Here is a 12,500-nt window from a genome sequence, read left to right on the forward strand (position 1 = left end):
GTGTGTGTGTGTGTGTGTGTGTGTGTGTGTGTGTGTGTGTGTGTGTGCCTGTGCACATTAACATTCTTCTTTTATCTGTATCTGTGAAAAAGGTATATTCAGTAGGTATCACATTTTGGAGAGAATAATAAAACTCCTTTAAGAAGTGACGTTGACATTTGCGGTAAAGAAATCACGGTGATTTTTAACTTAAGATTAAAGATCCTTTATAGTTCAGAATGCGCTAAATTAAAAAATACAAATATTGTTAGAGTTGCATTTATTTCATCTTGATATTTGTTAAATAGCTACCATTTATTCAAAGCAGATAAGATATTATGAAGGAGCCCATGAGGAGGCGTCCAGGTTCATAATTAATATAGGTAAATAACAAACACAGTGTATCTATTTAATAAATGGTCATTACATTATAAATGTCACTGATATCTTTAGGCCAACCCTCCTTTTTTGGCCAAATCTTTTTCACAAGATGTTTATTCATTTGTTTCATGTGTGGGTTTGGCAGGCACGTGGCATGGCTTGCACATGGAGGTCAGAAGACAACTTGCAGAAATTGGTTCTTTCCTTGCACCCCAAGAGTCCCAGGGATTGATCTCAAGCTGCCAGGCCTGGCAGCAGGTGTCACAATCTGCTGAGCCCTATCTCTAGCCATCTTCTTGTTTCTAACTAGGTACAGTTGCAGCAGTAAGCAAGGAGGGAATATAGAAAGTTAACTAATCTCATCAGCCTCACACACATACAAGATTTAGAAAATCACATCAGATAACCTCATCTGTCTCGACCATGCCACGGAATATGACACACCTTCCCAGACACAAAGCACAGTGTGGTTAACGGGACAATGGGGAAAAAAACAATCAAACGTCAAAAATATTTGGCATGAGATAGGCAATCACCAATCTATATATGTTATACAACTGAACACACTCAGGATCAGAGTGTGGGGACGTGGAGAGCCGCGGTGTGATATCGTAGCTTCCTAAGAAAAGAAGAGAAAGTGATAATAAGATGATATAATTATTAATTACTAATAATGTTATTTAATATTTGTATGACGAAATTAGGCCTAAGTAAAGTTGATAAGGTGGCTGGACAGAGCTTTGAGAGGGAGAAGTCTAGGTGACGCTGAGGGGTAAGCCAGGATGAGGCCATCGGAGATCCAGTCAGCTCAGGCAGGGCCCAACATGATTAAAGGACACTTCACAGAGACCAAGAGGGACAGGCACTTGTGTGAACCCGTACTCCACCTACTTCTGAATTCAGATGTAAAAGGGAGGGTTGCATGTCAAGTGGCCGGAACTATAATGAGACAAAAACTGGAGGACTCCATTCTTTGCTCTGCACGATGCTCTCCAGCCATCGGAGCTTAATTCAGTTCCAGTCTGAGGACTCTAATCCCGACCTAACCCCACTTTTTATAGCATAGTCTCAAGAAAGTCTCCTTGTGGAGAAAATTTTAAATGCCGCTTCTCCTCTTAGGAAAGGAGAGAGATCCGTCTCAAATCGGGCAGTGCCACAGACTCGTTCAGAGACCGCGGTGACAGTGAAGATTCTTCCAGCCCCAGCTTCTACAGGCAGGCCCTCCTCTAATCTTCTGTTCTCATTGTTGTTTTGTTTTTTTTTTTTTTGTTTGTTTGTTTGTCTTTGAGAAAAAAAAAACTTACTTTTTCTAAAGGACAGCTTGTCTCAAGAAAAAATTCACAAACTAAAATATCAAAACATTTGATAATCAGCTAACGCATAGTCACTTTAAATCAGCAACATTCTAAGTTACAGTTTACATAAAAGTTCACGAAAGATAATTCTCCATGATCCGTCACACTAAGCGGATTTGGCAACTGAAACTTTTAAGTTGCTTTTTAAAGCCCTCCTCTGTTTCTGTAAGCAACCCTAAGTTCTAGTGTTCCTAAATCCTGTGGGGAACATAGCACAGGCTTGACTCTGACTCTGTAACCAGGCTCTAACTTTTCATCTACACTCATTCTATCATGGATAAGGCTGCCCCTAGCCCTTTCTTTTTAACAATAATGGCACCTGCTTTTGTGTGAGACTGGGGGAGTCGGGGATAAGTAAGATATAATGGATAAATGTACTGTCACCATCAATCAGTCGAGAGAAGGCCAGATGAGTGGCGACAATAGACGCTGGGCACTCCATCTGTAGGCGACATCGTATGTAGGTTGGATCTTCTAAGAAGCAGTTCAGTGAGAGACTGATTCCGACTCAGAGGAATAAGAAGGGAGTGAGTGGGCAGTAGACACAACCTTCTCCTCTCGCCTCTGCACCCACATGCACAGGCATGCTCTCCCACTCCACGTAAATGTATACTCAGAATCACGCACACGTGCATACACAACGCAAATACGAAAAACAAAGTCCAGTGTTATTACTAATGAAACAACTACAGCTAAAGAAAGAATATAATATGTTCCCTTCTCAGACTTCCTAGAATACTGATGAGGACTGGTTTAAGAACTCAGGTATGACAGCATGGCAGAGCAAAATCTGGCGACGAGTATCAAGCCCTAGGGTACTAGAGCACCCACCTCTGGGAATTTTTCTGCGTGAACTAACTACAGATATGCACAGTAACCCCCAAAGAAACTGCATGGATGAAAATATTGTTTCAGCAGTTAAAAAAAAAACTGGCAATATGTCAGAGTTCAGAATTAAACTCATGGACTAGATTATCGTCATCTATTTAAAAATAACGCTGTGCGCTATTCAGCAAAACATGTAACTGATTCCATTTAACAACGGAATAGAAATGATATAGCAAATGAAAAAGTAGGTATCAAAAGGTAAATAGGATCTTAACTGTGTATCAATGCATAACGATGTACGTAATAATATGCTGATATGGCAAAATATGAATAACAACGACTCAGAACGATGAGGTTAGGGATTCTGTGGTCCTCTTTTGTCAGGTGGGCCTTAGCTTATCCCTGTGTTGTACTGTCTACAGTATCTACTCACCTTTCCATGTACACAGAATGGTCTTGACTCTCTGTATTGTTTCCTATCACCCTCGGATATGTCTGACCAACTGCCTGCTTTATTATCTTCCATTTGCTCACACTTGCCCTAATATCATTTCCTTCTTGCTAATTTCATCTCATCTTTAAAAAGTATATTATAATGGTCTGGGAATGTTGTTCTGTGCAAGAGCGTGTCCCTAACATATGTGACGCCATGGGATTGATCCATAGCATTGCAAAATCCAAATAAAAATTGTTAAGATGATAAATTGTAGTTCAAAGAAAAATCTAAAATTTATAAAAAGATAAAAAAAAGTACCATAGTGTTTGGTTTTAAAATTGTTCATGGCTTACTAAAATTTTTGAAAATAAAGGAGAGTAGTGTCAACCAATACACAAAAATGGAAGATTTTTAGATTCTTATTTTAAAACCACATTTTACCTGTATTTACTGCTTCTTAAATGTGAAAAAAAATGAACTGGGAGAACAAAGATGAGCTAGACGTGAAGACTGGGTTCTGCTATCACACTGCTCTGACATTCAAGATATAGTGTGTCACTTGGCCAGTTGTGTAAACGATGCTTGCAGAGCCAAGTAACTTGCTCTGGGAACAAAGGCAAAGAAATTAAAGAGCTGGGATTCAGATCCAGGCATGTCTGACTCCAGCACCCATGACTCTTAATTATATCCTGGCTACATCAGAAAATATAATAAATACAGTGGGGGAAGGAAGTAGCTACATAGTTACAGACATATTTGCGACTTATGAAAGCCAAGATTTTTAAATTATAATTCTATTGGCACAAACTGATTTTATAAAGTTTAATTATAAAATAAGTGAATTTAGAATTGTTTGTCTAGGAGAATATTTTTTATTATTCAAAAAGAAACTAGATATAAATCTACTGAATGTCAGAAACTGTCACTGAAACTTATTAATATTTTTTTATTTCAAGTTGGTTTCTAAGATTAAAAATAAGAACAGTTAATATCATTGTTTTTTAATCCAGAGAATATTTATTAATGAGTTCTAATTCATGAATACAGATATTAATAAGTACTCTGGGTACTAGCAGTTCTGTGAAAACCAAGATCTTTTCTTTGTATGTACGGAAAAATATAAATGTTGTAGAAGAATTTTAATCCAGCAACTTGGCTGCTCTGGAAAGGGATCACATCCAAAGACCTGAGTCTGTGTGATCTCTCTGGAATACAGACCTAACCTTAGTATACACCTTTAATCCCTCTGGCTGGAACACACACCTTTAATCCCTCTGGTTGAAATTTAGTATACACTTTTAATTCCAAATGATGACTTCCAATTGAGGAGCAGACAAAGTGACAAATCAAAGAAAGATTTGACAGAATAAATCAGAGATAGGATACACCCAACTCTCACAAGAACAGACAAAGAAAGAGAAGCTACTTAAGAGCAGCTCAGAGAGAGAGAGAGCAGGAGAGTTTATGGGGACAGTACAGTAGAGTTCAGGAGTATGGTACACTTCAGTGCAGTTCAATCTGTGGAGTTCAAAGACATTTTTTCCAAGCACAGCAATTCAGTGAGAAGCAGAGAAAAGTCAGTTTGAATCAATTATCTTGGAGAAGACTTTTGAGCCAGAACAGCTGAGCTGAATCAGCCAGCCAGAGTTCAGAAAGAACTACCAAGGGTGAGCTTATTCAGCAGTAAGTCTCAGAGACTGAAAATATTCCAGGCCTAGGTTACCAGAAAAAGCTGGAAGCTGAAGCTTTCAAGGTCCAAACTTGCAGAATATTTGATTCTATAGAGGCCAGAAGCTTCCAGACCTAGGTCTAGGGACAAAAACACTGGGCTGAGCCCAAGCCATCTTTTCATAAAGCGTGGGTATGACTCTCAGATCATCCCCTCTTCTGAGGAAATAAAAACTACCATTGCAAAGCATATATAAAATATATGGATTTTATATTAACAGAAAAAATATATTGCCTTATTATTTGACAGGCTACTGATTTTGAATAGTGTTATCTTCAAATGACCCTTTAAAATGTCTTAAGCCCCCTCACCCAAGAAGCATTGCAGGTGGCTGCTGTGTCACACGTGTGTCAGTAGGTGACAGAGAAGAGAGAGGCTGTGTCTACACTCTGCGTTCTGATGTATGAACGTCTGAATGATTAGTAGCCTAACACTCCCTGAAGAAAGGGAAGCTGAGAAGACAACCAGTCTGACACCAGGGGGCTCTGTTAGGCAGATAGCCTGAGATGTCCACCAGTGGGTGCCACACAGGCCTCAGGGGACAGACCATGCTTCAGATGACCTCTGGCTGGTGCCATAACGAAGAAGAGGGACATAGTAACTCCCGAGACCACTCAGGACACGATCTCAGACTCTAGGGGATACCGCTAAGAGGAGTGAGTTAGTGGTGGGGAAATGGGAGAGAAAGAGAAACAGAAGGATTCGGGTACAGTGAAGAGAAGCAGGACTGGAGACTCGAGGGTAGTGAGGAACAGCTTGACGCGAGTGATGCCACCTGGGACCGTCAGCATGGGTGACCTGGCCCTAACACTCATCTCCTGAGCAGTGGCAAGGATGAGAGAGAGATACCCTCCTCTCCCCTCATCCCTCACCAACTGTGGCAGACGGGAGACCTGGTCCTGGTGTCGTGGGAGCAGAAGAGCCGTCCCTGCCCCTCACCTGCTACAATGCTAGAAAGAGCACTTCGCCTGAGCAGCGGGGTAGAGCTGGCCCTGGTAGCAGAGGTTGCTGGTGAGCTGGCCCTCGAAGGTGTGACAGCAGGAGAGCCCACAGGCTAATCAGCTCAGATACTTCTCAGGCCCAGGTCCAGGGCTATGAACTGCCCGCCCTCCATATCTGCCCCATTGATGAACTGTTGTAGTGCAAAAAGGGGCAGGTCCTACAGATCCAAAACTAAAGGATCTCCATGACACAGGGCAACAATGGGATATCTGAGAGGAGTCCCAATGAAGTTTCAGTACTGATAAGAGTAGCAGAAGCCAGAGACCTCATACCAGACCAATTTGTCATTGCAATGAACATTTGCAAGCAAGGCAGTGTGGACAAAAGGGTACACTGTACAACACACTTTTACACCCTACAGCTTCCACAATAAGATTTTTTTTTCTGTGTTGTGGGGTAGGTTTGCAAGGGTAGAGCACAAACCCACATAAGGTAAGACCTAAAGTGAAGAAGGGAGCTCCTGTCCTGCTCAAAGCTGAAACAAAAGCAAAAGCTTTCCAGGTCAGGAAGGTAACGCTGAAAGCCACCCACAAACATGCAGAGAAGATCCACAAATCTGGTGGTCCACAACACCGTCACTTTGGAGGCAGCCCAAACTCTTAAGAATACCCCCAAGAAAGAAAAGCTTGGCTGCTGCGCCATCATCATCATCTGACTCAAGAAGGCAGAAGACAAAACCTTTGTGTTTAGTGTGCACCTCAAGACCAACAAGCACCAGATCAAACAGCCTGTAGAGAAACTCGCGTCCTGTTTCACTGATAGGCCCCAGGTCCTGACGGAGATCAACTGCAGTACTCTTCTGAAAAAAAAAAAAAAAAAAAAAAACCAGTGATGGAGACAAACTATCAAATGAAGAGCTTCCTCCTGGATTTTGTTTCCAGAAGGACAAGAGCCCATCAGCATCATAACAAAGATAATGGCAGCTGAGAGCTCCCATCTAGATCCAGAAGCAGAAAACAGGGAGAGCTATGAATCTTTTGAAATGTCAAAGCCCACAACCAGTGACATCCTTCCTCCACCAAGGCCACATCTCCTAATCCTCCCACAGCCACCAACTTGGGACCAAGTATTCAAATGTCTGATGGAGGAAAACTGGCAGGCATCTTCCGTGTGTCACCTGGCCTTGGTTAGGATGCTTTGAATACTGCCAACAAAGTTGGCGACATCTGAACTGATTCCAACAAGCTAATTATAGACATACACTTTTATCTATCAAAAACATCCTTCCATGAGCTCTAACTGAAAGCCGGATAGATGGTTTGTGCCCCGTCTAGTGCTTCCACGTGTTATTGTCACGTGGGGACACAGCTCTAAAAAATCTGGATATTCTCTCATATTGGGGGGAAACATCTAAACTTTTAACCTTTTAGCTTCAGTTTTTTTTTTCCCTATGTAAGACCAAACTCTGATCTGTCACTGTCCACTCAAGAATGAGACACAAGCCCAAACAAATCATTTGTCATTGCAAATTGTCTAGCTTCTGCTTCACTGGATTGCTTTTACCTCCCATCTCCTTTCATGTCTCTCAATCTCCCTACACCGCAGTCACCAAAACACTTCTTGAAGTGTGGATCTCATCATGTATCCGTCACCTCCTTCATCCCAATCAGGGCCTTTGTCTCTGCATCAGGGCTTTCCTACAATATTTACTGGGACATGGTTGCGAATGGCACAGTGGGTCTGAGGAGGCTACAAGCGTAAGAAGTAGATTCCCATGGTCCCGTGGCACTCTCTCCTGTGCACACAAATATGCACAAACAAATCCCCATGCACACCCTTGCTGCTGCTCAAATTACAGTCCTTCATATAATGTTCCATTCTCTTGAATAACAGAAAGAAATAATGGAGAAGGGAGGGGATGGAGGGAGGGAGAGAGAGAGAGAGAGCACATTCTGGTTTATATCCTTTTCCTTGTTCCCAGCCCTGGACATAGACATGCATCTTTAATGAAGACTGCACTCCTGTGCTGCTGAATTAACTGTGTCAGGTAGTTAGGACAGCACTTAGCAGAGTGAGGGTGAGTCCCCTTACAGTGTTGTGGGCTTCTCTAATGCACAATTCCAGTCTGTCAGTCTCTGTAGCCCTAGTGCCTGGCACATCGGAAATGATTAATAAATGCTACATAAGCTGAACAGAAGTGCACAGGAAGCCTGGAATACCGTGACCGGAATGTATTATACCTTCCTCTACAGACCTGAGTCTCCCTGATGGTTTTCACTGCTGCATCAACAGGTGCTGTCCTTTTGATGCAGCAGCCAGGACTTCGCTTGGCAACTGGTACATACTGGTGCCATTCTTGGACATCCTCCCCAGATGCTATAATCACGAGTTAAGTAAACCTCTATTGTTTTTAGAACACCAAACCCATGTATTTCGCTATAGAAAAAAAGAAAATTGACTGAGACTAATGCACACCAAATGAAGGGGAACAATGCCTCTCACTTCCAAAGCCATCTTCATTACAGAAACTTAGGCTTCTGAACTCAGCATGGTTAGGAGGGCACCTAGGAGGGAAACCTGATCCTGAGTTTTATTACTGTCTCCATCCTTTCTGAAGTCTATGTCCTCTTTTGTGGCAGAGTAATAAACACACTTTACTCTGCTGCATACATCCTATGCACTTAGCCCTGGGCTTTGGGGAGTAGGTGCCACTATAGCCTGTTGCGATTTTAGCCTGAATTATTTGCAAGCAAACAGACACTAATTATACGGACTTATAACTAATACATAAACTGACAAAACTTTTTTTTCTCTAGTTTAAATTTTCAGAACTTTATCTGGATTCCAACTTTTTAAGGCCCACAATGGCACACTGTTTGTAAAAATATGGAGTGAAACTTTTATTGTTTAGGGGGGAGGTTAATTTTGAATGTCTTATCATTTTCTTTTATAAACACTGCAAAAACAAAAAAATATTTTTTAACTTTTATTTATGAATTATTTATTACAATTTATTCATTTTGTACCCCATCTGTAGCCCACTCTCTCATCTCCTCCCAGTCCCACCCTCCATCCCTTTTCTCCCTCTATGTCCCTCCCCTAGACCACTGATAGGAGAGGTCCTCCTCTTCTTCTACATGACCCTACCCTATCAGGTCTCATCAGGACTGGCTGCATCCTCTTCCTCTGTGGCCTAACAAGGCTGCCCCCACCCCCAGGGAGTGGTGATCAAAGAGCCAGCCACTGAGTTCATGTCAGAGACAGCTCCTGTACCCCTTACTAGGGAACCTACGTGGAGACTGAGCTACCTAACTGCCACATCTGAGCAGGGGGTCTAGGTCCTCTCCATGAATGGTCCTTGGTTAGAGCATTAGTCTCTGCAGGACCCCTGAGCCCAGACTGCAGGGAATCTTATGAAAGAAGAGGGAGATAGAAAGACCTGGAGGGGACAGGAGCTCCACAAGGAGACCAATAGAGTCTTATACTTTTTCACAGCACTGTGACGAAATTGCCAAAAGCAACTTCAGGAAGGAAGGGTTTATGTTAGCTCACAGTTCAAGGATACAGTCCACCACAGAAAAGAAGCTATGGCAAGGCTTGAGGCAGCTGGAGGCATGGTGCTCAGCTCACTTGCTTTTTATGCAGTCTGGAACCTCACCCATGATGGGGTCATCGCCTTCAGAATAGGCCTTCTGCCTCAGGGTTAACCTCATCTGTATCATCCCTCACAGCTGCGGCCAAGAGCTTGCCTCTTTGCAGTTCCAGATCGTGACACATTGACAATATTACCCATCATACACGGAGAAGGAACCACTTAATTTTTCATCTCCCTGTTTTAACAGGAGTCCAGACAGTTCAGTTATATGGATGTTCAATCTTCAGTTTCATCACTTTGTCCTCAGCCATTATCAGAGGAAGTGCTTGGGGGCTTCCTATGCGCTGGATTTAAAGACTTCACATTTTCTCACTTAGCTTTAGGAAAACAATGTAGCAGGCAAACCGAGGATAGCCTGACCCACATCTCCACAACTGCGGTCATCTCTGCGGAAGGAAAACATCTCCCACAGTTCTCATGGTGTTCTGTCTCATGCGCACGGCACTTCGCACAGCACTTGGCGTCGCTGATGTCCTTCAAAAATGCCTGTTGGATACTTATTATGTTTAACCCCTATGAAAGAGTGAGCAACGCGCCCTCCCTCACAGAGCCTCCCCTCTTAGGAGGACAGACACTCAACCAGTAACAGCTGTATGGTTACCATAACAAGGACAATTAGCCTAAACTGGGGGCACAGCGGGAAAGGCTTCTGAGTAAGGGCTGACAAGGAAATATTTAGCCACCTCACCCACAAAACATCTCGCACACTCCAGTACTCCTTCTTCATGATGACTACAAAAAGAATCACCATTGCCAGTTACAGGTGAGAAAAATAAGAGTAGATCAGCTGAGACTGAGAGCCCTTGTTCACTCACTACAAAGCAGGTTCGCCACTTTGTATCATCCTGTCTCACTGTTGGAGCTGCCGGCTGACTGTTTCCATAAAGGAACACACAGGAAATGTGTAGAGTTTGCACAAAAGAAATAAAATTGAGGATAAAAAGTAGGAACTTAATTAAAGAGAAAAAAAACAATAGTTTTTAACAAAATTCAACTATAATAATTGAAATCGGTGTTTGTCTCCAATTTTTCTAATGAGAAGAATGGGATTCCCTGGAGAAAATAGTATTTCACTTGAATGATGCTCAAAGCTAGTATTGCATCAAATCAACTACAAGTACTTATTTGTGAAACCACTTTTAAGTTTCTGATTGTGCTAAGAGGGACCGGTTACACTTGTCTGAGAGGCTTCACAATCTCTATACAACCTGCATCTCAGCAGAAGTGAGGAATCATCTCCTAACAGGCCAAATGGCCACACTCAAATAGCTAAAAGTAGGAGACTGTGAGTGTGGTTCTTAGTGCTGTAAATTTCTTCTTGTTTTTAAAAACCTTTAATCTTATTTTAGTAACTAATTTTATTTACTGAAAACATTTAAACATCTAATTAACAACAGGTATTTTGCTGTCTTTTTTTTCTGAAAAATAAGAAAAATTTTATCCTTGGAACCTTTTCTCCTGTAACCTTGTCTAGTCACATGTCAAGCACACGGCACTCCAGAAATGGGTGTGTGCCAGGGCCGTGCTCATATGAGTGAACACATGTGCTACACAGCAACCATTTCAGTAAAGAGTTTAAATTCTGCTCAAGGGAGAGAGCTTCCACTCAGCTTCAGAAATGTCAGGCCAAAGTGGTTCAGCTTCCTACAAACTGTCCAGATTTGGAGGAAAAATACAAAACTCAAGGTAAAGTTTCCTCGTTTCTAGATGTGGATAAGAAATGAATAAATCTGTGAATTCTGGCCATGACCCCTGTACATTTCTTCCCTCTGAGCTATGCCTTCCTTTCCTGCATCTGAGCTGTTCTCTACACAGATGGCACAGCCAATCGCAAGACTTTTAAGTCAAGATAATAAATACTTATGACAAAACTACCTCATGATAAAAAAAAAAGAGCAACAACAGGTAACACTAAAACAACCATGTCCACTTTCCGAAGTACCTTGTAAAATATGTTTATCAATTAAGACAATTCAATAATATTTTAGATAATTAATTATTCAATAAGAAGTAATCAGACTGGGCCAGTGAGCTGGCTCATAGGGTAAACGTGCTGGCAGTAAAGACCGGCTACTTGATTACAAAACCCTGAACTCATATATAGATAGGAGAGAACACATCCCACAAAGCTTTCCCCTGACTGCCACATATGTTCTCTCTCTCTCTCTCTTTCTCACACACACACACACACACACTCACACATGGAGAGAGAGACATGCATGCACACAAATAGTAACAACAACAACAACAATAATCATATACTATAATGTAGTACTTATAATATCTGAAATGTGAAAACAACTCAGATATCTTTTGGTGGATCAAGGGCAAACAAAGCATAGTGGACATGTGTAATCAGAAAGTCAAAGAAGATGGACACCAGAAGAAGGAGTAAACAGAGAACAGGACAGGAGCCTGCCACAGAGGCCTCTGACAGGCTCTGCCCTGCAGGATATCAAAGCAGATGCTGAGATGTATGGCCAACCTTTGGGTAGAGTACAGGGAATCTTATGAAAGAAGTGGGAAATAGTAAGACCTGGAGAGGACAGGAACTCTACAAGGAGAACAACAGAACCAATAAATCTGGGCACATGGGATCTTTTCTGAGATTGATACACCAACCAAGGACCATTCATGGAGATAACCTAGAACCCCTGCACAAATGTAGCCCATGGCTGATCAGTCTCCAAGAGGGTTCCATAGTAATGGAAACAGGGACTGTCTCTGACATGAACTGATTGGCCTGCTCTTTGATCACCTCCCCCTGAGGGGGGGAGCAGCCTTACCAGGCCACAGAGAAAGACAATGCAGCCACTCCTGATGAGACCTGATAGGCTAGGGTCAGATGGAAGGGGAGGAAGACCTCCCCTATCAGTGGACTGGGGAGGGGCATGGGTGGAGAAGGGGGAGGGAGGGTGGGATTGGGAGGGGAAAAGGGGGGAAGATACAGGGGGGATACAAAGTGCATAAATTGTAATTAATAAAAAATTAAAATTAAAATTAAAAAAGTATACATAACATATTCTGTGAAACACTAAATATAAACATAATATTTATGTTATTTTTGACATACAATACTATGCTTTGAAATATGTACATATTATGGGATGCCTAAATCACTCTATTACTTCATATTCATATATATATATTTTTTTTATTTTTTTTTTTTTCTGGTGAAAGACTTAGAATCTAGTT

General features: G+C 41.9%; 1 protein-coding gene and 1 non-coding gene across 2 annotated transcripts in view; one reads left to right on the forward strand and one right to left on the reverse strand.

The window, feature by feature from the left end:
* Dcdc1 (doublecortin domain containing 1) overlaps window positions 1-12,500 on the reverse strand; it is a 367,448-nt gene that overhangs the window by 246,545 nt on the left and 108,403 nt on the right.
* On the forward strand, window positions 5,014-5,143 carry LOC129675588 (small nucleolar RNA SNORA17). The gene has a single exon (XR_008719959.1). It is a non-coding gene; the product is annotated as a small nucleolar RNA SNORA17 (small nucleolar RNA).

This window comes from Psammomys obesus, unplaced genomic scaffold (assembly GCF_907164565.1).
Source record: "Psammomys obesus unplaced genomic scaffold, mPsaObe1.curated_primary_1811, whole genome shotgun sequence".
Lineage (NCBI taxonomy): Eukaryota > Metazoa > Chordata > Mammalia > Rodentia > Muridae > Psammomys > Psammomys obesus.